Source organism: Dasypus novemcinctus, chromosome 18, assembly GCF_030445035.2.
Source record: "Dasypus novemcinctus isolate mDasNov1 chromosome 18, mDasNov1.1.hap2, whole genome shotgun sequence".
Classification (NCBI taxonomy): Eukaryota; Metazoa; Chordata; class Mammalia; order Cingulata; family Dasypodidae; genus Dasypus; species Dasypus novemcinctus.
The window spans coordinates 14,577,036-14,601,832 of NC_080690.1; the positions used below are offsets into that span (position 1 = coordinate 14,577,036).

The 24,797-nt window shown below is 40.7% G+C and overlaps 1 protein-coding gene and 1 pseudogene across 3 annotated transcripts in view; both read right to left on the reverse strand.

The window, feature by feature from the left end:
- Positions 1–12,690, reverse strand: part of LOC101429250 (zinc finger protein 1 homolog) — a 43,251-nt gene extending 30,561 nt beyond the window's left edge. Inside the window, exons 1-2 of one of the 3 annotated variants that reach the window (XM_071209062.1) lie at positions 12,500–12,690; positions 11,305–11,340 (exon numbers count right to left, since the gene is read on the reverse strand). The gene's annotated coding sequence lies outside the window, so the exon portion shown is untranslated. Of the gene's footprint in view, positions 1–2,459; positions 3,754–11,304; positions 11,341–12,499 lie in introns of those variants that run through there. The other 2 variants (XM_058279693.2, XM_012528198.4) reach the window with 2 other exon arrangements.
- Positions 12,691–20,777: 8,087 nt separating this feature from the next.
- Positions 20,778–21,834, reverse strand: LOC131274302 (circadian-associated transcriptional repressor pseudogene; annotated as a pseudogene).
- Between the last annotated feature and the right edge of the window lie 2,963 nt (positions 21,835–24,797).

Consider the following 24,797-nt stretch of genomic DNA (forward strand, 5'->3'; position numbering starts at 1 on the left):
CCCAAATAGGAGGTTCTGGGTTTGGTTCCTGGTGCCTCCTGAAGAAGACAAACAGACAATGAGCAGACAGATGAGGAAGACATCTGGGGGAGGGGGGGATTGTCTTAAAATAAAATAAAATACAAAAGGGAAATAAAATACAAAAATGGCTCAAGCAATTGGGCTCCCGTCTACCAGACAGGAAGGAGGTCCAGGGTTCGATGCCCAGGGCCTCCTGGTGAGGGCAAGCTGGCCCACATGGCGAGCTGGCCCACATGGAGTGCTGGCCCGTGTGGAAAGCTGGTACAGCCAAGATGACACAACAAGAGACACAGAGGAGAGAAAATAAGAAGATGTAGCAGAGCAGGTGAGCTGAGGTGGTGCAAGAGAGTAACTGCCTCCCTCCCACTCCAGAAGATCCCAGGATTGGTTCCTGGAGCCGCCTAAGGAGAATACAAGCAGACACAGAACACACAGCGAATGGACACTAAAAGGAGACAATGAGAGGGACTGGAGTGGGGGTAAAAATAAATAAAATGAAATATTAAAAAAATAAATTATTAGGAGAATGAAAGGCTCTACTTCTAGAAGAGGAAAAAGAGGAAATATGAGACAAACTATGAATCAAGGGAAAGCAGAAATGGAGGAAGGAACAAAGGGAAAAATTATGGCCACTCATAATAATAAAGCACTACATTATAAAGAAGTGTATCCAAATAACAGAAATTATAAAAAATATAAATCATCTAAACTAACCAGGTAGAAAACAGGTTTTCAGATTGGAGGACATTGGTAAGAATAAAGTATGTTACCCTACATAAAACAATAAAGGAATAACCCAAGGAAGAAAAGTCTTTTTAACATAAACATATCTGAAATACAAAGAAAGTAATGAAATATAAGACAAAAATGTTTTTCCTATAAAAACTCCTTCTCAGACTAAACAGTGAGAGGAAGACAAAAAAATGCTAGAATGAGAAAATTACCATTCTTCAGTCCTAATTAAATTATGGATCTAAGCAATGATCATCAGTGGCTAGAAATATCACAAAAGAAGTATCACAGGAAGAAAGTCAAAGCAGAGTCCTGATGGAAGAACACAATAGTACCTATGAAGATTTTGGGCCTCTCCTAGTCAAACCTGAATCTGAGCACATTTGACAACCAATTTACAGGAAATTCAAGAAACTGGTGAGCACGTTAAATAACAACAGAACAGGCAGTCTGCAAAATCTAGACTATGGAAAACTATACAAGATAAGTGATTAAGTTATTTCAGAAAGAAAGAAATTGAGGAAAACCTATACATTAAAAGAGACTTATTGACATACCAGCTGATTATAATGTATGAACCTTATTTGGATCCAGATTTGAACAAAGTAAGTGAAAAAATAAAGTATGAGATAACTTCATTTCATATGATATGATAACTAGGAAATTTTAATACTCATTGGATCTTTGACGATAATAAAGGAATTCTTGTTACAAGGAAAGATTCAACAAGTATCAAAGAACATGACAGAATACTTTAACCAAAATAAGTTAACTTATCAATAAGTGGCAGAAAAACAACCACATAACCCAATCAATTATACTTGGAAGTAAAAATAATCTTAAGTAACTAATATGTAAAAGAAGAATATATAATGGAGAAGTCAAAATATTTAGAACTGATCATGAAATAACACATTTTAAAAGTTGTGAGATGCAGCAGATATGGTACTGTGACAGAATGTTATAGAGACTTAAATGCTTGTACAGATATTTAAAATGTTGAAATAACTGTCTAATTGAACAATAACAAAAAGAACAGCATAAATCCAGAGAAAGTAGGAAATTATAATAAAGCACAAGTTATTCAAACTGAAAAGCAAATACTGTAGATCAATAAAATTTTTAAAAAATGTTTATTTGAGAAGATTAGTAAAACAAATCTTTCAAAAGTTTTTAAGAACCCATAAAAGCAGAAACAAATAAATCATATTAGTAATTTTAAGAGAACATAAAACATAAGATATATAGATTATTTACAAATACTGTAAGAGACTACGATGAAAACTATATACCAGCAAATATGAAATCTTACCTAGAAAGGGCAAGAAAAATAATAAAATAAAAAACCCACATTTTTTAAAGGAAACAAAATAGACTCAAGAAGAGGAAAAGTGTGAATAAACCTGTTTTCTACATATAATGACAAGCGTTCCATAGAATTACCATGAGACACCCAAAAAAGCAAGAATGAAACAACCCACTATTAAGAATCAAACAAATCAACAGAACCAACTCAGAGATGGCTCAACTGCTGAAATAGCAGAGAGGGAATTTAAAGTAATCATGATACATATGTTAATGAGTCTTTTGGGAAAGATGGACAACATGCATGGACAAATAGGAACTATATTAGTCAGAGTTCTCTAGGGAAACAATCAGCAGGAGATATCTGTAATAGTATGAGATTTTATATAAGAGTCTCTCACGTTAATGTGGGGATGCACACGTCCAGGTTCCGCAGGCAGGGTGCAAACCAGGGGTTCAGATGAAAGTCCAATGAAGGTCCTTGAGTTTCCAGGAGATGTTGGCTGTCCAAAGATAAGCTGGGAAACTCACTCTGAATGCTGAAATCACTTCCCCTTTTAAGGCATTCAACTAATTGGATAAAACATTACTCATTGCTGACAGCACTCTCCCTGGTTGATGTAGATGTAATCAGTGTAATCAGCCATCTATGCAGTAAATTCACTGATGACTAAAGCCCATAAATATCTTTGTATTACAATTAGCTCAATGCTTGTTTGACCAAACAACTGGGCACAACTACCTGACCAAGTTGGCACATTAACCGAACCATCACAAGGACCTTTAGTAGAGAGATGGAAACTCCAATAAAGTATCAAATGGAAATGCTAGAAAAGAAAAAACAGTAATAGAGATGAAAGAATACCTTCAAAAGACTTAGTAAGGGAAGCGGACTTGGCCCAGTGGTTAGGGCGTCCGTCTACCAAATGGGAGGTCTGCAGTTCAAACCCCGGTCCTCCTTGACCTGTGTGGAGCTGGCCCATGCGCAGTGCTGACGCACGCAAGGAGTGCCGTGCCACGTAGGGGTGTCCCCCGCGTAGGAGAGCCCCATGCACAAGGAGTGCGCTCCGTAAGGAGAGCTGCCCAGCGTGAAAGAAAGTGCAGCCTGCCCAGGAATGGCGCCGCATACACGGAGAGCTGACTCAGCAAGATGACGTAACAAAAAGAGACACAGATTCCCGTGCTGCTGACAACAACAGAAGTGGAAAAAGAACATGCAGGAAATGGACACAGAGAACAGACAACCAGGGTGAGGGGAGGGAAGGGGAGAGAAATAATAAATAAAATAAATCTTTAAAAAAAAAAACCACAAAAGACTTAGTAAACTCAGAAGTGCCTAGAAAAATTTCAGTGAACTTGAAGATAGGTCAAAAGAAATAATCCAAACTAATAAAAAAATGGGAAAAAGTTGGGGTGGGGGAAGGAGAGGACACCCAAGAGTTGGGGGACAATATCAAATGGTCTAATAAATATGTATGGAAAGAGAGAGAAAACAGGACAAAAATTTATCTGAACAGGTAACTGCTGAGCATTTACCAGAAGTAATGAATGATATCAAACCACAGGTCAAAGAAGGTCAGAGAATTTATCCAAAGAGGATAAATACCAAAAAAGCCAATAACGAAAACAAGTCCTGCACCTAGATATATCATTTACCATCCACTACTGAAAGCAAAAGTGAAGAAAAGTCTTGAAAACAAAACAAGGAAAGGCACATTGTATACAGCCAAACCAAGACAACCACAGCCACTCTCATCAGAAACTGTAAAAGTCAAAAGAATATGAACCAAAAAAAAAAAAAAAAAAAGTAGCAAAATCTTTTTTAAAATGCTTTAAGAAAAAAATATCAACCCAGAATTCTATACCCAGCAAATATATACTTCAAAAAATAAAGTGAAGTAAAAATTTTAAAAACATATAAAAACTGAGAGAGAGAACTCACCACCAATAGACCTGCACTACAAGAAAAGTTAAAAGAAGTTCTCCAAGTAGAAGGAATGTGCTGGTAAACAGAAACTCAGCTAACAGAAATGAAGAGCTCTGGGAATAGTTAAAAAGAAGATAAATATAAAATACATTTTTCCTTACTTTTAATCATTCTGAAAGAGAACAGACTACCTAAAGCAAAAGTATAACAGTAGCAAAGTTTTGTGAATTTATAGCATATGTAAATGCAAAGTGTATGACAATAAAAGATGGGAGGATGGAATTGGGAAAAAAACATTTATAAGAACTTACACTAAACATGAAGCAGTAAATATCATTTAGGTCCACAGATATTTATTGTAAATCCTAGGGCAACTACACCCAAATTTTTCATAAAAGAGGCATAAATTATAAGTCAGTAGTAGAGATAAAACAGAATCATAAAAAAATTCTTAATCCAAAAGTAGGCAGAAAAAGGAATAAAAACAGATGAATGAACAGAAAAAATAGCAAGATAATAGATTTTACTCTAACTCCATAAATAAATGGTATAAACACATCAATTTAAAAACTGAAATTGTCAACATAAATTTGAGCAACTAACAGGGACAATCCTAAAGATCCAGAACAGGCTGCACCAAGATTAAAAACAGCAGCAACACACAGCCTCTGCCCACTAAGTCCCTATGAAAGAGAGAGAAATTGATCATCTGAGTAAACTCACCAACATAATCAGATGCGTAAACATTAGTAAAAACTCACAAGCCATGCTAAGAAAAAAGAAGAAATGGCTAAAGAAAAGGAATATATTAAAGCCCCAGAAGAGTTGGGATAAAAAAACACTATAATGGGGGAAGCAGATGTGGCTCAAGTGATTGGGCTTCCCTCTACCATACGGGAGGACCCGGGTTCGATCCGTGGGGCCTCCTGGTAAAGGTGTGCAAGGCCTGCTCAGTGAGCCAGGCCTGAGTGGGGAGCAACACAGCAAAGGGACATGGGGAGAGTCAAGGCGAGATGTGACAGAAGCCAGGAACTAAGGTGGCGCAAGCCACAGGGTACCTCTCTCTCACATCGAAGTCCCCAGAATTGAATCCTGGTGAACACTTGAGGAGAAAACGAGAAGAGAAAACAAAAAGAAACAGACTAAAAGATCACACAGCAAATGGACACAGACAGCAAAACAGCAGGGTGTGGGGGAGGAGGGGAGAAAAGACAGAAAAAAAAAACCCCACACACATCATGTGGGAAAGCGGATATGGCTCACACAGTTGGGCATCCACTACCACATGGGAGTTCCGAGGTTCAGTTCCTGATGCCTCCTAAGAATACACGCAAGACAGCAAGCTGACAGGCTGACACAAGATAACTTGACAAAATGATGCAATGAAGAGACGCAATGAGGAAACACAATGAAAGACAAAACAAGTGGGACCGGAGGTGGTTCAAGCAATCAGGCACCTCCCATCCACATGGGAGTTCCTGGATTTGGTTCCCAGTGCCTCCTAAAAAGAAAATGAGCAGAGAGTGAGTGCAAATAACAATAGGGGAGGGGGATAATTACAAAAACAAAAAACAAAAACAAAAAAACATATGGAAACAACCCAGGTGTCAATCAACCGATGAGAGGAAAAACAAACTGGTGTTTTTACATGATGGAATATTATGCAGCTGTAAGAATAAATGAAGTTGTAAAGCATATTACAACATGGATGAAGTTGGAGAACATTATTTTGAGTGAAGCAAGCCAAACACAAAAGGACAAATACTGTATGACAGCATTACTATGAATGAAATATATTGTGTAACATATTGTATGACTGCATTTATATAAAATGTAAATATAAATCAATTTATAAAGCTGAAAGTTAGGTAGCTGTTATGTAGGTCTAAGGAAGATACACTAAGGGGTATGGAGTTTTTCTTTTTGGAGTAATTAAATAATTATAGGAAGCAAATTTGGTACAACTGATAAGAGTGTCTGCCTACCATCTAAGAGGTCCAGACTTCAAACCCAGGGCCTCCTGACCCGTGCTGACCAAGTTGGCCCACACACAGAGGTGATGCACGCAAGGAGTGTTGTGCCACTCAGTACTGCCCCTGCATAAGGGAGTCCCATGCGCAAGGAGGGTGCCCCGCAACGAGAGCCGCCCCACACAAAAAAAGTGCAGAGTGCCCAGGAGTGGCACTGCACACACGGAGAACTGATGCTGCAAGATGATGCAAGAAAAAGAGACACAGATTCCCAGTGCCACTGACAAGAATACAAACAGAGAAGAACACACAGTGAATGGCCACAGAGAGCATATGGGGGGGGAGGGGAAATAAAAACTAAATCTTAAAAAAAGAAAGAAAGAATTCTAAAAGTTTTTGCACTGATACATGCACAACATTGTGATTATACTAAAAGTGATTGATTATACACTTAAGAGTGTATGGTTTATGAATATATCTCAGTAAAACTGCTTCATAACTAAATAAATAACTGCAAAAATAGCCATAAATAGCAGCCATGTATAGCAGAGTAAACAGAGATTGAGAGGTGAAGAATTCTCTTGTTGTTGTTTTTTTATTACTTTGAAATAGTGAAAATGCTCTAATAATAACTGAAGTGACAAATGCGTAAGTATGTAATTACACTACATACCAATGATTGTATGCTTTGGATGAACTGTATGCTAAATTAATACACATCAATAAAATGGATTTGTTAAAAAAAATTCATTACGTATATTAAAGGCATACAAGAGTAGATATGAAATGATAGAAGAAAGAATAAGTGATATCAAAAAGAGAACAGTTGAAATTGAAGAGAGAAAAGAACAGAGAAAGAAGAGAATGGAAGCAGGGCACTCCTGCAGCAACATACCTGTCATGGGCCATGGGCATTCCAAAAGGAGAAGAGAAAGAAAAAGGGGCAAAAAGAGTATTTAGGAAACAAAAGCTGAGAGTTTTCCAACTCTCATGCAAGAAATGAACTTGCATGTCCAAGAGGCACAGCATACCCCAACCAGAATGAATCCAAACAGACCTACTCAAAGACATATACTACTCAGAACATCAAACATCAAAGATAAAGAGAAAATTCTGAGAGCAGCAAGGGAGAAGCAAACCATCACATACACAGGATGCCCAGTAAGACTTAGTGTGGATTTCTCATCAGAAACCATGGAGGCGAGAAGACAGTGATATGATACAATTAGGATACTGAAAGAGAAAAACTGCCAGCCAAGAATTCTTATCCAGCAAAACTGCCCTTCAAATATGAAGGTGAGTTCTAAATATTCACAAACAAACAAAAACTAAGAGAGTTAATAAAAAAGAATCTACCATTCCAGGAAATATTAAAGGAAATCTTAGAGCCTGAAAGAAAAAGACAGGAGAGGCTTGGAGAAAGAAGAATAGCAGAAAGGATGGACAAAAGAGGAAAAAGACAGATGAAAATAAGATATGACATATGAAAACCAAACAACAGAAGAGTGGAAGAAAATAATGCATTACAGTAATATTGAATTTAGACTGAGAGAATGGATTAAAAAACATAACCCATTAATATGCAGCCTACAAAGGGCTCACCTTAGACACTGGGATATAAACTGGCTCAAAGTGAAAGGCTGGAAAAAGATGCTCCATGCAAACAGTAACCAAAAAAGAGGAGGGATACATACACTAATAATAGACAAAACAGACTTTAAGTGCAAAAAAGTTATGAGCTACAGGCCATTAAATACTAAAAAAAGGGACAATCCACCAGTGAGAAATAACAGTCGTAAATATCTATGCACCTAACTAGGGTGATCCAAAATACATGAGGCAAACCCTGGCAAAACAAAGGAAAAAATAGACATCACTACAATACTTTGAGACTTCAATATCCCACTCACTTCTTTAGATAGAACTAGACAGAAGATCAACCAGGAAACAGAGAACTTGAACAATATGAAAAACGAGTTAGACCTAATAGAAATATGCAGAAAGTTGCACCCAAACACAGAAAGTTATACATCCTTCTCAAGTGCCCATGGATCTTTCTCCAGGATATATCACATATTATGTCACAATGCAGCTCTCAATAAATATAAAAAGATTGAAATTATACAAAGCACCTTCTCAGATCATAATAGAATAAAACTGAAAATGAGAAATAGGAAAGAGGTAAATCCACAAATGTGTGCAGGCTAAACAACACAATCCTAATCAGTGGGTCAAAGAAAAAATTGAAAGTGATAGTAGTAAACACAGTGAGACGAAAGAAAACAAGACACATTTACTAAAATTTACTGGATACAATGAAGGCAGTTCTGCAAGGGAAATTTATACCCCTGAATACCTATATTAAAAAAGAAGAAAAGGCTAAAATCAAAGATATAACTGAACAACTAGAGAAACTAGAAAAATAGGAAACCACTCCCAAAGCAAGCAGAAGGAAAAAATAATAATAATAAAGATTAGAGAAGAAATAAATGAAACTGAGAACAACAACAACAAAAAAGAACATCAACAAAATCAAAAGCTGATTCTTTGAGAAGATTAATAAAATTGACAACCCCCTAGCAATATTAACAAAGAAAAAAAAAAGATGCAATTAAACACATTCAGAAATGAAAGGGGAGGGGAGAAATTAAGTCTGACCCCACAGAAATAAAAAGATCATAAGAGGATATTATGGGGAAGTGGAGTTGGCTCAACTGAGAGCATCCACCTACCACATGGGAGGTCCAGGGTTCGATCTCCAGGGCCTCCTTGACCCATGTGCTGAGCTGGCCCACGCGCAGTGCTAATGTGCACAAGGACTGCTGTGCCACGCAGGGGTGTCCCCTGCATAGGGAAGCCCCACACACAAGGAGTGCACCCCACAAGGAGAACAGCCCCATGCAAAAATAGTGCAGCCTGCCCAGAAGTGGTGCCATACACACAGAGACCTGATGTAGCAAGAGAATGAAACAAAGAGACACAGATTCCTGGTGCTGCTGACAAGAATACAAGAGGACACAGAAAAACACACAGTGAATGGACACAGAGAGCAGACAACTGGTAAAGGGGGGAAAGGGGAGAGAAATAAATAAAAATGAATAAATTTTTTTAAAAAGAGGATATTATGAGAAACTGTATGCCAACAGACAACCTAAATGAAATGGATAAACTACTTGAAATACAATAACAGTCTACACTGACACTAAAAGAAATATAATAACTTAACAAAAAATCACATTTAAAGAGATTGAATCAGTCATCAACTCTCTCAACAAAGAAAAGTTCAGGACCAGATGGCTTCACATTGAATTATACCAAGCATTTCAAAAAGAATTGACACCAATCCTGTTTAAACTCTTTCAAAAAATTGAAGAGGAGGGAAAATTACCCAACATATTTTATGAAGCCAATGTCACCCTAATACCAACACTAAATAAAAACACTACAAGGAAAGAAAATTACAGACTGATCTCTCTGAACAACACAGATGCAAAAATTCTCAACAAAATACTTGCAAACAGAATCCAACAGCATATCAAAAGAATTATATATCACAACCAAATGGGATTTATTCCTGGCTGGTTCAGCATAAGAATACATCACATTAACAAATGAAGGAAAAAGCCACATGATCATCTCAATAGATGCAGAAAAGGCATTCAACAAAATCCAGCACTCTTTCTTGCAAAACACTTTGAAAAATAGGAATAGAAGGAAAATTCCTCAATATGAAAAAAGGAATCTATGAAAAACCCACAGTCAACATCATACTCGATGGGAAGAGGTTGAAAGTTTTCCCTCTAAGATTGGGAACAAGACATGGATGCCCACTGTCACCACTGTTGTTGCTCAACATTGTGCTAGAAGTTCTTGAAAGAGCAGTTAGACAAGAAAATAATGAAAAGGCATCTAGATAGGAAAAGATTAAGCCTTTCACTATTTACAGATGACATGAGCCTATATTTAGAAAATTCTGAAATGTCTACAACAAAGCTACTTGAGCTAATAAACAAATTCAGCAAAGTGACAGGATACAAAAATCAACACAAGAAAAAAATCAATGCTTTTGTGCACCAGTATTGAACAACCTGAGGAGGAAATTAGGGGAAAAATTCCATTTGGGGTTTAAAGCAAAAGTCTAATGTCATGTATATTTACTAAAAGGAAAGCTAAAAACATAACACAGAACTATAAAGCATAATAATACAGCATGTGATATATGAATATGGGTAAAATTGCATATATAAGATTTTTTTCTTGAAATCAAACAAGTGTACGTTAGCTGAAAGAAAGCAGACACAAAGTACTACATATTGTATGATTCCAATTATTTAAATTTAAATATAAATCAATTTATAAAGATGAGATTAGATTATGGTTATACAGGGCTGGGGAAGGACTGCTAAGGGGCGTGCAGCTTTTCTTTCTGGAGTAATGAAATTGTTCTAAAATTCATTACACAATGCACAACATTGTGATTATACTAAAGGCCACTGGTGATAATACTAAAGACCACTGTTTATAACTTTGGATAGATCATATGGTAAATGAATATACCTCAATAAAATTGCTTAATAAATAATTGTGTAAAAATAGCCAGAAATAGGAGCTATGCAGGAGAAGCATATGGAGATCAAGAGGTGATTAATTATTTGTTGCTTATTATTATTACTGAAATAATGAAAATGCTCTGATGATGATTGAGGTGATGAATGCACAGCTATGATTATACCAAATACCACTGATTGCACACTTTGGATGAACTGTATGCTTTATTAATATGTACCAATAAGCTGTATTTGTTTAGTATATATATATAATTTATATATACTTTAACCAAAGTAGAATTAAACTAGAGAGTAATAACAGAAATCTGGAAAATCCTCAGACCTTCAGAAATTAAACAATTCACTTCTAAATTACCAAAGGCTGAAAGAAAATCACAAGGGAAATTTTGAAATAATTTAGAATTGAATGGAAATGAAAACACAACACATCAAAATGAGGCTAAATCATATTTAGAGGGACATTTACAATATTAAACTATGTTAGGAAACAGGAAAGGTCTCAATCAATTATCTTAGCTTCCATCTTTACAGAAAGTAGAAAGAGTTAATTAAATCCAAAGTGAGCAAAAGGAAGGAAATAATAAAGAGCAGAAATCAATTAAACTGAAAAAGAAAAAAAATTATATTAAAGAAAACCTGGTTTTTTCAAAAGATTAATATTGATAAACCTCTAGCCAGACTGACCAAAGGGTAATTAAAAAAAAGAAAAGACACAAATTAGCCATATCAAGAATGCTATACAGGGAGCTAGTTGTAGCTCAGTGGTTGGGCTCATGCTTACCATGTAGGAGGTCCTGGGTCTAATCGCCAGTACCTCCTTTAAAAAAAGAGAGAGAGGAGACATTACTTCAGGTCCTACAGATAGTGTTTTCTTTGAAAACAGTAACAGGCAATCATTAGGTAAACTAATCAACTGGGGGGGGGGGATGGAGAAATTCCAAATACACAAAATAAGAAGAGTAAGAAATACCAACAACTACAGGAGAAAAAAGACAAAATAATGGAAAAAAGATTGCATCTCCAATAGCAACAAAGGACTACATAGGAAGGAGTGAAGAAAAATGCAAAACCTTTCATGAATAAAATTATAAAAGGTTGCTGAGGAGCAGGAACAAAGACTAGAACAAACGGCAAGGTGTATAGGAGGAAGACAGACATCATTTTAAAATCTCCTCCAATTTAACGCAATCATTACGGCAGGGCAATAAATGTATCAACAGAAACTTTTAAAAAATACAATTGGTTCTTAAGTCCTAGTAGGGACCCCTGGAAAACCTCTGCATAATCTAAAAGTGGCAGGCTTCCAGGAGCCAAAAAAGGAAAGAACAGTAAATTCAGGTACAGAGAAACTAAAGACGTCTGCGTGGCAAAAATGACCAGTGAGCAAAGGTAAAAGACAAACATTGGTCACCCCTGTACGTAAAGTCCAGCGCGCTGCATGACCTTGGATAAATCACTTCGCTTTTCCGAGGCGCAGATAAGGACCTCACAGGAGAGATGCGAGGATTCGCTGAACGTTTTGCTGAAATGACTTTTGCCAGCGCCCACAGCTGTTCACCTGGGCACGCAGAGCGCCTCGGGCAACACGCCGAGGCGCTCAGCGCTCCCGCCACACCCCGCCAGGCCCGGGCGCCGCCAGGTGCGCCTGCCCCGCCCCCAGCCTCGCCCCGCGCCGCCGGGGCCTGGTCACGCGCGCGTCCCCCAAAGCCGCCGGAGTCGCTCGGGCACGGCCCGGCGCCCTCGCCGCCTCGGGGGGCCGCCTCCCCTGACAAAGGAAGGCAGGCAAGTCTCGCGACGGGCCTCTCCCCGCCAAGTTCAGAGGAGCGCGCGGCAGCCCCGGATGCCGCCCCGAGGGTCACCGCTGCCTGCGAGTCGCCGAAGTTCGGGCTCCCACTCCGCGCGGGCTCGAGGCCATCCCACATCCCTGGTCCATCGGCCCCCAGCCCCGCGGAGCCGCCTAGCAGTCTCCCTTGTACCTGGAGGGCACCCCCAGTCGCGGCTCAGTGCCAGGTCAGGGCACGGAGCGAGGCGGCGAGGACACACGAGACGGGGGCCCAGTCGCCCACTCGCGGCTGGGGTGGTGGAAGGGCAGCCACGGGCGCCCTCACAAAAGTGCACATGCGCAGTCGCAGGTGTTTCGCGCGGTTCCCCGGGTTCTCCGCTGGGTGATCCGCGAACTTGAGGACCACATTTCCCAGAAGCCTCCGGGGGGCCGGGGCAGCGCCCCTCTGGTCTCTCAGGAAAGTCTGAGACCTCGTTTATCGATCCTTTCATTGCACCCCTCACCATCCGGTTTTGCGTTTAAAGCTATTGTTACTTTCCCCAAATACGAAAGCCTGGTCTTAAGGATTACGCAAATTATATATGAAAACGCAATTTAAATTGGAAAATATGTACAATAAGACCGCAGATATCACCCGTTATCCCACGTTTTAACTATATAACGTTAAATTCACACCTTTTTGATATTTTTCCGAAATTGGACAGTAAAGGTGTCAGGTGTTGCAACTAGCTTTTTTTTTTTTTACAAGAATTTTTTATTAACTGAAAAAAGATTTAAACAGTCAAATTGAAATGAACTGGGAGACCCATAAACTTCAACTTTCTACATTGCAAAGTTAACAGAAAATGGAAAAATATGAGCTTAATCTTTGCCATTGTGTTCCTCTCATGGCAATCGCAAATAGAGAGAATGGCGCACATGTTTCAAGGATTCCTGAACATTAAACAGCAGTAGTCCATCTCGGTCCTCCTCTTATCTCCTTTAAGAATTCACCACCTGCCACCAGGTCTTGAGGATATTTTCCTACAATTTCTTCTAGAAGTTTCATGGTTCTTGCTTTTATTTTTATTTTTTGATCCATTTTGAGTAGTTTTTGCATTAGGTGTGAGATAAGGGTCCTCTTTCCTTCTTTGAGCTATGGCTATCCAATTCTTTCAGCACCATTTGTTGAATGGACTGTTCTGCCCAAACTGTGTGGGTTTGACAGGCTCGTCAAAAATCACTTGACCATACATGTGAGGGTCTGTTCCTGAACCATAAATTTGATTCTGTTAGTCTGTGTCTGTCTCTATGCCAGTACCATACTGTTGATAACACTATAGTTAGGTAATATGATTTAAAGTCTGGAGATGAGTGTTTGGTGTTCCTTTTTATGAAGTTACTGGCTATTCAGGATCCCTTACCCTTCCAAATAAATTTGATTATTGTATTTTCATGTTTTTTTAAATGTTGGTAGAATTTTTATCAAATTGAATGTATATCAGTTTGAGAACAATTGACATCTAAATGATACTTAGTCTCCAGTCCATGAGCATGTAATGTTCTTCCAGTTATTTAGGCCTTTTTTTATTTAACTTTGAGTTGCAGTTTTCTGAATACAAGTGCTTTACATCATTGGTTAAGTTTATTCCTGAGTATTTGAGTTTTATCTGCATATTTTATTTTCCCCACTCTTGACACTTGTAATTACTTTTATTGCTATAATCTTCATTTCTAGACTGTCTTCCAAGTCTCTCCTGTCTTTTCTTTTCAAGCTCAAGCATACCCTTTTACTAGTCCCTGAAAATCTGGTCTCTTATTTAGAAATTCTCTCAGTTTCTGTTTATCTGTGAATATTCTAATCTTGCCCTCGTTTTTGAAAGAGAGTCTTGCCGCATATAAGATTATTATTATTATTTTTTTTTTAAAGATTTATTTATTTATTTAATTCCCCCCCCCCTCCCCTGGTTGTCTGTTCTTGGTGTCTATTTGCTGCGTCTTGTTTCTTTGTCCGCTTCTGTTGTCGTCAGCGGCTCGGGAAGTGTGGGCGGCGCCATTCCTGGGCAGGCTGCTCTTTCTTTTCACGCTGGGCGGCTTTCCTCACGGGCGCACTCCTTGCGCGTGGGGGCCCCACGCGGGGGACACCCTTGCGTGGCACGGCACTCCTTGCGCGCATCAGCACTGCGCATGGCCAGCTCCACACGGGTCAAGGAGGCCCGGGGTTTGAACCGCGGACCTCCCATATGGTAGACGGACGCCCTAACCACTGGGCCAAAGTCCGTTTCCCAAGATTATTTTTTTTTTAAGATTTATTTTTTTATTTATTTCTCTCTCCTCCACCCACCCCCCCACAGTTGTCTGCTTTCTGTGTCCATTTGCTGTGTGTTCTTCTGTGTCCACTTGTATTCTTGTCAGCGACACCCAGAATCTGTATCTCGTTAGTTGCATCATCTTGCTGCATCAGCTTTCCGTGGGTGCGTTGCCATTCCTGGGCAGGCTGAACTTTTTTTTTTCTTTCACGTGGGATGCCTCTCCTTATGGGGCGCACTTCTTGCGCATGGCGCTCACCAGGGACACTCTTTTGTGACAGGGCACTCCTTGCACACATCAGCAGGTCACGTGGGCCAGCTCATCACACGGGTCAGGAGGTCCTGGGTTTGAACCTTAGTCCTCCTATGTGGTAGGCGGACACCCTATCATTTAGGACAAATCTGCTTTCCCAATAATATTCTTGGCTGGAAGTTTTTCTCTTGTAGTATCTTAAATACATCAGACCACTGTGTTCTTGTCTCCATGATTTCTGGTGAGAAATCAGCACTTAATCTTATCCCTTCTATGTTATGCATTGTTTTTCTCTGCTGTTCTCTGAATTCTCTCTTTGTCTTCAGCATGTGAAATTCTGATGAGTATGTGTCTTGGAGTCAGTCTGTTTGGATTTTTTCGGATGGGAGTACATTGTGCTTCTTGGACATGGATATCTTTTTTCTTCAATAAGTTTGGGAAATTTTCTACATTATTTCTTCAAATATTCCTTCTGCCCCTTTTCCCTTCTCTTCTCCTCTGGGACACCCATTACATGTATGTTTGTATGCCTTTTGCTGTCATTTAGTTCCCTGAGACCTTGTTCAGTTTTTTCTATTCTTTTCTTCATCTGTTCTTTTCTATGTTCACTTTCAGAGGTCATTTCTTCAAGCTCACCAATCCTTTATTTTGCTTCCTCAAATCTGCTATTATATGATTCCAATGTTTTTTAAATTTCATTGATTGCACCTTTCATTCTCATAAGATCTGCTATTTTCCCGTATATGCTTTCAAATTCTTCTTTGTACTCATCCATGTCTTCTTAATATACTTAATCACTTTAGCCATCTCATTGAATTTATCAAGGAGATTTGTTTGAACATCTGTGATTAGTTGTCTCAATTCCTTTATGTCTCAACTCCCCATCTTGCTGGTTGTCTTGCAACTAGCTTTTTTTAAAAAAAGATTTATTTATTTATTTATTTCTCCCCTTGTCTGTTTTCTGTGTCTATTTTGCTGCATCTTCTTCTTTGTCCGCTTCTGTTGTTGTCAGTGGCACCGGAATCTGTGTTTCTTTTTGTTGTGTCATCTTGTTGTGTCAGCTCTCCATGTGTGCGGTGCCATTCTTGGGCAGGCTGTACTTTCTTTCACGCTGGGCGGCTCTCCTTACGGGGTGCGCTCCTTGCGCGTGGGGCTCCGCTACACGGGGACACCCCTGCATGGCACAGCACTCCTTGTGCGCATTAGCACTGTGTGTGGGCCAGCTCCACATGGGTCAAGGAGGCCTGGGGTTTGAACCGCGGACCTCCCATGTGGTAGATGGGCGCCCTAACGACTGGGCCAAGTCCGCTTCCGCAACTAGCTTTTAATTAAAGCAATACATAGCATTTTTTTTAATTCATTTTTTAAAAATATTACATTAAAAAAATATGAGGTCCCATTCAACCCCACTGCCCCCACCCCACCACTCCCCCTACAGCAACACTCTCTCCCATCATTATGACACATCCATTGCATTTGGTAAGTACATCTCTGGGCATCGCCATAGCATTTTTCTTAATAAATTTTTTGTCATGTGCCAACAATAATAATATAGAAAATAATTTCCATTCATATGAATAACAAAAGTATAAGCAAGAAATGTGCAGAATTATGTGAAGCAATATGAAAATGTACTGCGTGTCATTGCGAAAGACTCTCCACTTTCCCAAATGGGATAATTCATTATCCTTTGATATTATTACAATGAACATCTAAGCAAAGTATTTTTGTTCTGTATTGTTTATACTGTTTTATTTTTTGTTGATGAAATATTCCATAAGTATCAGAACAATAATCAGGATATTTTTCAAATTCTTTTTTATTATACTCTTTTTTTAAATGAATTAAAAAAATTTTTTTAAAGATTTATTTATTTATTTCTCTCCCTTCCCCCCACCCCGGTTTGTCTGTTCTCTGTGTCTGTTTGCCGCGCCTTCTTTGTCTGCTTCTGTTGTTGTCAGCGGCATGGCAATCTATGTTTCTTTTTGCTGCGTCATCTTGTTGTGTCATTTCTCCTTGTGGGTGGAGCCATTCTTAGGCAGGCTCCACTCTCTTGGGCTCTGGGCGGCAGTCCTTACGGGGTGCACTCCTCACGCATGGGGCTCCCCTATACGGGTACACCCCTGGTGGCACGGCACTCCTTGCGCGCATCAGCACTGCGCATGGGCCAGCTCCACACGGGTCAAGGAGGCCCCGGGTTTGAACTGTGGACCTCCCATGTGGTAGACAGATGCCCTAACCACTGGGCCTAGTCCGCTGCCAAATAAATCAAATTTATTGATACATATTAATAAAGCATACGATTCATCCACACTGTACAATCAATGGAATTTTATATAATCACATACTTGTGCATTCATCACTTTGATCCATTTTGAGTTGATTCTTTTTTTTTAAAGATTTATTTATTTTTCTCCGCCTCGCCCCGCCCCCCTGCCCTGGTTATCTGTTCTCTGTGTATATTTGCTGCATCTTCTTCTTTGTCCGCTTCTGTTGTTGTCAGCGGCATAGGAATCTGTGTTTCTGTGTTTCTTTTTGTTGCGTCATCTTGTGTCAGGTCTCCGTGTGGGTGGAGCCATTCTTAGGCAGGCTGCACTTACTTTCGCGCTGGGCTGCTCTCCTTATGGGGTGCACTCCTTGCGTGTGGGCTCCCCTACGTGGGGGGACGCCCCTGTGTGGTAGGGCACTCCTCACGCACATCAGCACTGCACATGGGCCAGCCCCTCATGGGTCAAGGAGGACCGGGGTTTGAACCGCAGACCTCCCATGTGGTAGGCGGATGCCCTAACCACTGGGCCAAGTCCGCTTCCCTTGAGTTGATTCTTGTATAGGGAGTGAGATAGGGGTCGTCTTTCATTTTTTTGGTGATAGACTTCCTGTTCTCCCAGCACCATTTGTTGAAGAGTCTGTTTTATCCCCTTAACATGGACTTGTAGGTTTGTCAAAAATCAGTTTACAGTAGAGGCAAGGGTTTATTTCTGGATTCTCAATTCTCTTCCACTGATCATTGTGTCTATGTTTATGCCAGTACCATATTGTTTTGACTACTATAGCTTTGTAATATGTTTCATTGTCAGGCACTGAAATTCCATCTAAGTCACTCTTCTTTTTTAGAATGCTTTTGGCTATTTGGGTGCACTTTCCCTTCCAAACGAATTTGGTAATTGCCTTTTCTATTTCTGCAGAGTAGGCGTTTGGAATTTTGATTGGCATTGCATTGAATCTAAAAATTAGTTTGGGTAAGATTGACATCTTCATGATATTTAGTCTTCCAATCCATGAACACAGACTGTTTTTCCATTTGTTTCGGTCTTCATCGATTTCTTTTAGTGTTGTTTTTCTTGTTTTCTTCATATAGGTCCTGTATATCTTGGGTTAAACTGATCCCTAGGTACTTGAGTCTTTTTGATGCTATTGTTAATGGAATCATTTCCCTGATTTCCTCCTCAGATTGGTCATTACTGCTGTACAAATACATTACTGATTTTTGCATGTTGACTTATATCCTGCCACTTTGCTGAACTCATTCATTAGCTCAAGTAGCTTTGCTGTAGACATTTCAGAATTTTCTAAATATAGGATCACTTAGAAAATAGAGTTTAACGTCCTCTTTTCCAATTTGGATGCCTTTAATTATTATTTTTTTATTTAATAGCTCTAGAAAGAACATCTAGAACAATGTTGAATAACAATGGTTGTTAGCTGTGGGTTTTTCAGGCTCTCCTTACGGGGCGCACTCCTTGTGTGTGGGCTCCTCTGTGCGGGGGACACCCCTGCGTGGCACGGCACTCCTTGCGCGCATCAGCACTGCACATAGGCCAGCTCCACACGGGTCAAGGAGGCCCCGGGTTTGAACCGCGGACCTCCCATGTGGTAGACGGACGCCCTAACCACTGGGCCAAGTCCGTTTCCCAGTCCAGCACTCTTGTGTGGGCCAGCACGCCATTTGGGTTAGCACTCCATGCAGGCCAGAACTCCTGCATGGGCCAGCTCTCCACTTGGGTCTGCTTGCTGCTTGGGCTGGCATGCCTTCACCAGGAGGCCCTGGGAATCAAACCCTGGACATCCTATATGGTAGACAGGAGCCCAAACACTTGAATCACATCTGCTTCCCTTAATGTCTTCTTGATGTCATTTATCTCTTTAGGCATATTGTCTTTTAACTAATTAATTTAATTTTGGAAATATGTGTACATATTGCTAAGTAGTTGTCTCAAATCCTGCATCTCTTCTGGGGCTTTAATATACTCCTTTTCTTGGGCCACGTCTTCCATTATCTTAGTATGCCTTGTAATTTTTTGCTGATGTCTAGGTACCTGGTTAGATGGTAGTTTACTCAAATGCTCAATTTCTCTCTTTTGTTGGGATTTAGTGGTGGGAAGCTATGTGTTATTGCTGCTGTTTCATTCTTGTTTCAACCTGGATCAATCTGATTGTCCCTGTTAGTTGCTCAAAACTGGGCTCTGGACCTAGTAATGGGTTTCAAACCCACTTCCTAGGGCCTTGTTGAGGGAGGTTATAAAGGTTGGGAAAAGCCTCTCTTACTTAAATTTTCTTTCATGTATTTCCTTCATCTGCCAGCAGATGGTGCTCTTTGGGAGCCCTCTCAGTTCAGTTCTTGGTTGGAGTGTTTTCTCAACAGGGACTGGATCATGTGAAAGAGGTTCCTGCCTGGAGGCTAAGAGCCTTGTAATTCAAACTTTTCAGTGACAATTCTCTAGCCTTTGCTGGCAGCCCCTTCTCTTTTCCTGGGTAGGAAATAATTCCACTCCCCTCTGTGTCCTCAACAATCAGTCCAGGTTAGTGCAGAAGGAGATTGGGAGGGTCCTATATCTTTAGCCTCTTGCTGGCTCCCAGGGTTAATGTCGTAGCCCCACCCAGCCTGGAAGGGCTTGTGGGACACAGCAACCATATCTGTGGGTTAAAAGCTGAGTCAGCCTTAGGGTTTGTCCCTCTCTCTCACCTTTCCTGGGACAGTGGATCCTGGGAGCCCCCTTTGTCTGTTACCACAAGCCCAGAGGCCTGAGAATTTTTGTGTCTTTAGTGTGGGGGAGGGTGCTGGCAGCAGGAGCTGCTGGCTTTTACTCAGTTTTGCCATCGCGATTCTTTTCCTCGGCCCCTCTCTCTTCTGGGCAGTGTCCAGCCTTCACCTGGCATCCTAAACCCTAGAAGATTTTTTTCCAGGCTGTGTCAGCCTGTCCTCTAGCTATTTTTCTGGGAGAGAAGCTATTTTTCTGGGAGAGAATGGCTATTTTTCTGCCATCTTCCTTGAACAGGATATTTTGTTAAATGAAAGTAATACCTATGAATTATAAAAACATATTACAAAGGTAAAATAATGAAAACTTGGTACTGGTTCCAGAAAAAAATTGAAGACTCAATGGATATATATTAATTTAGAGTCTGATTTTAAAGCATTGGTGAAAGTATGGAGTATTCCATAATTGCTCTTGGGCAACATTAATAATCTGGAGGAATAGGGGTTAGATTCCTGAGATTGTACATTAGAACAACTTAATGTAATCTTGATCAAGGTTTAAAATTTTAAATGGAAGCTATTTAAGTTGTTATAAAAAATGACAAGAGCAAATTTTTGTACTCTTTGGGTGAGAAGGTATGACATCTTATGGCAGAAAGCATATAGGAAGTGATTGACAAATTTAATTACAGAAAAATTAAAACCTCCATTTCTGAAAAAAAAAATTATAAAGTTAAAAAGCAAATAAACTGGGAATACATAGAGGACAAAAGATAGTCTTAATTTATAAATTCCTCTTAGATTTAAAAATGAACACTCCCATTAAGATAAATAGGCTAAGAACATGAATAGGCAGTCAAAGACAAAATATATAGAAAAATAAATACATCAAAAAAATTTTATTAAAAATAAAGCAATATTATAAAACATTTATTTTTTTTTTTGTTTTTGTTCTTAGATATAAAATATCTTTAATCAGAAAGGACATATCTTCCCTCAACACAAATACACACATTAAAAGTAAAAAATAGATACACACATAATTACTGCAAATTAGAAACCACAGAGGAGAGACTCATGTCCTGGGTTAGGGGTTGAGAAGATGGGCATCAGGAGCAACCAGAGGATGGCTTCTCATCACCTCTAGGTGTCCCATGATCTTCTCTCTGGCTATGGTAGGTAGACCAGGAGGAGATGGGGTACATTTCTAGTCTGATGTTAGAGTCCTTTGCAAACTGTGGCATCAGAGCCCCTTTCTAGACAGTTTCTTAGCATCACCAGAGATGGAAGGAGATGCTGTAGTAGGTGGAACTGGAGTGGTTGGGGCAGAGTGGGTGGACTGCACTCCATGCTGGAGGAAAAGGATGCGGCCAATGCTGGTTCCAGTGCCTAAAGGACCATGGCTAAAGGAGATGGTTACTGGGGTACTGAGAGGGGGGTTGCAAATTGGAGTGGTATGGATCCAGGTGAGGTTCATAGCTGGCCATTCTGTGAGGTGCCAAGGCTGCTTCTGCTTCAGAACAAGATACCTTAGCTGCATCTTCTCCATATTTTCCATGGGAGGTGCAGGAGAGTAATCAGCTAGTTTAGTATAGTGGCTTGGCAAGTGCTTGGTCAGCTGCTGTCTGCTATAACCCAATGATGACCTTGGGGCAACTATATGAGGAAACCAAGTCTTCAGCATCCCTTCTACCTGTAGCAGGGTTCCTAGATAACGCTCCCCCATTTGTGGCTTCTGCAAGACACCTACAATATGCTGGATCCTGTCCATTGCCACACACTGCTGGAAACTGCTCAATCCTCTCTCAAAGCAACCCATCTTCAGCACATTTAGTAGGTCTGTGAGGGGGCGAATAAATCCTTGGAGCTCTTTACACTTCTGAACAAAGAGTATGTATTTGTGATACAACTCTGGATGTTTAGACTGGTCTCCAATTCACCATCTCCTGACCATTTGATCCCAGATCCTGCCATGGGAGAAGCCAAGCCCTGCTGTTCAGGTGAGATGGTGTATGATGTTTCTTGGAAACCTTGGGTCAATGCCTGTGCGGGTCGGCTCATTCTGGGCTCTCTCTCGTTCCCTTACCGCCTCTCTCCATCTAGGCTAACCACCTCCGCCTCTCTCAGAGGGTCCCGCCCCTACCCATGTATTGTTTTTGGACAATACATGTCCAGGGTTGGGTCAATTTGGAAAAATGTTTTTTTATACATTTCTGACTGGAAGTGTATATATAATATCTTCCTGAAAACTACGTTGTAGCACAATTTAAAAATTTTAAAATATCATAGTCTTTAAAATTGTGCAAAAATGTAAATACCAGGATGTTCTCTGCATTGCATATTATATTTGCAGAACTTTGAAGGCAATCTAAAAGTCTTGCATTAAGTATAAGTAAAATAAATCATGGTGATTTGTAGGTAGAGTTTGGGGAGGTATTGAAAATGTTAATGTGTACTAACTAAATGGGAAGTGGTGTCCAATACATTAAGAAAAGGGGAAAAATGCAGATTACACAAGTGAAGCAGGCTAGATAGGGAATCAATAGATGGATCTGGAACCTGGCAGTTAAACTGCTGCCATTAACACGTGTCCTTTGGAACTCCCAAGATGACTGCTGGAAGACCCTCATGAGAAATCCCATTCGGAACGAGATTTCCTCTGGAAGCCAGGAGAAGCCGGGGATATTCCCCAAGGACGTTATCACTGGGCCCTCCCAGGGGATTGATGGGTGGAGTAATCAATCAAAACAGTAAACAGCTGGAACTCCTCCCCAGTCATTAGCAAAGGGGTGGAATAATTAATAGTTTAAAAGGCAAACAGGAAAGCAAACCGGCCCTGTCCTGGGGCCTGCCCTATTCTGAGTTCCTATGCCTGTTCCTGCCTTATTCTGGCTGCCTTTGCCTTTGCCTGGATCAATACGCAAGTAAAACCTGGGCATTTGTAATTTATAATGTACAATTGTCTGTAAACCAGCCCTCTTTATTGCTTTTCAGCCCTTTCTTTCTACCTGGGACCCATGATCCGTTATTTTCTCCTATTTCTTTTCCCTCCCTATCTTAATAAATACTAGCCTAATCAACATGGCTTGCTCGATTTGTTTTTTAAAGATTGATTGATTTACCCCCCTCCAACTGTCTGTTCTCTGTGTCCATTTGCTGTGCATTCTTCTGTGTCTGCTTGTCTTCTCTTTAGGCAGCACCAGAACTGATCCTGGGACCTTCTGGAGTGGGAGAGAGGCACTCCATCTTTTGCTCCACCTCAGCCCCCTGGTCTGCTGCGACTCTATTGTCTCTCTTCCTTTCATTGTGTCTCTTTTCATTGCATCATCTTGCTGAGCCAGCTTCCTGCTCAGGCGAGCTTACTGCATGTGCCAGCACTCTTGCATGGGCCAGCACTCCACACAGCCCAGCGATCCACGTGGGCCAGCTCTCCACTCAGATCAACTCGCTGCACAGGCCAGCTTGCCTTCACCAGGAGGCCCTGGGAATCGAGCCCTGGATGTCCCTTATGGTAGAGGGGAGCCCAATTACTTGAGCCACATCTGCTTCCTGGCTTGCTCTTGAAATTCATTTCTTATAGCTTACGTTAAGAACTTGGACAAAATCTGGTAGCACAAGTATATATGGGGTGTGATCCCATACTGGTAAAAGTTATGCATATATCCTAAACACTAAATACTAAACTATACAAAAAGATGGCCTCCTCCCTTTGACAAAAACCTCCTATCTCCTTATACATAATAACACAGTGTACTTAGTATGTGGACTGATTTTCTGAAGACCTTAAAATTTTTTTAAAAAATATCTTTTCTGTTTATTTTTCTTCCCCACCCCCACTCCTGCCCTGCTGTTTGTTTTTTTTTCTGTCTGTGTCCATTCACTGTGTGATCTTCTGTACCTGTTTCTCTCTTTTTGTCTTCTTTTCTCATCTTTCTCCTCTAGGATTCACCAGGATTGGATCCTGGGGACCTCTGATGTGGAGAGAGGTTCCCTGTCAATTGTGCCACTTCAGTTCCTGGTCTCTGCTGCGCTTCACCTTGACTTTCTCCTTTGTCTCTTTTGTTACGTAGTCATCTTGCTGCGTGACTCACTTAGTGGACACTCGGCTTGCTGCACTGGCTCGCTGTGCAGGCACTGGCTCATCACATGGGCACTCGGCTCACCACACAGGCACTTGTGTATGCACTCGGCTCAGCACATGGGCACTCGGCTCACTGTGCGGGCACCCACATGGGCAGTAAACTTGCCGTGCGGGCACTAGCTTGCCATGCAGGTCCGTTTTCTCTTCTTTTTCACCAGTAGGGCCCAGGGATCAAACTTGGGTCTTCCCATATGGTAGGCAGAGGCCTTATCACTTGAGCCACATCCGTTTCCCAATCTTGAAAAATTTGAAACTGCATTATTTTATATTAATTTCCTTTTAGGAATAAAGGGAACTAAATGTCACTGGTGTGGAATTCTAAATTGGCCATTATTTTCTTGTGGCACTATGAAGATAGGCTTCTCTTGTTTCCTGGTTACCATATTTTCTGTTGAAAAGTCAGCTTTGCTTTTGAAGTTAATCAGTCTCTTTTTTTCTGTCCACTTTTAGCTAGTCTCCTTGTCTTTGCATTTAAGCAGCTTTACAATACAGTGCCCAGGAGGATTTTTTCCAGGCCTGGCTGAATCATGCTGTCTACTTGGTTGTCTAGTTTCTTCCTTGGTAGATGTTCTCTGGGGGTGTTAACATGTGATATAGGGAAACGGACTTTGGCCCAGTGGTTAGGGCGTCCGTCTACCATATGGGAGGTCCGCGGTTCAAACCCCGGGCCTCCTTGACCCGTGTGGAGCTGGCCATGTGCAGCGCTGATGCGCGCAAGGAGTGCCGTGCCACGCAAGGGTGTCCCCCGCGTGGGGGAGCCCCACGTGCAAGGAGTGCGCCCGTGAGGAAAGCCGCCCAGCGTGAAAAGAAAGAGCAGCCTGCCCAGGAATG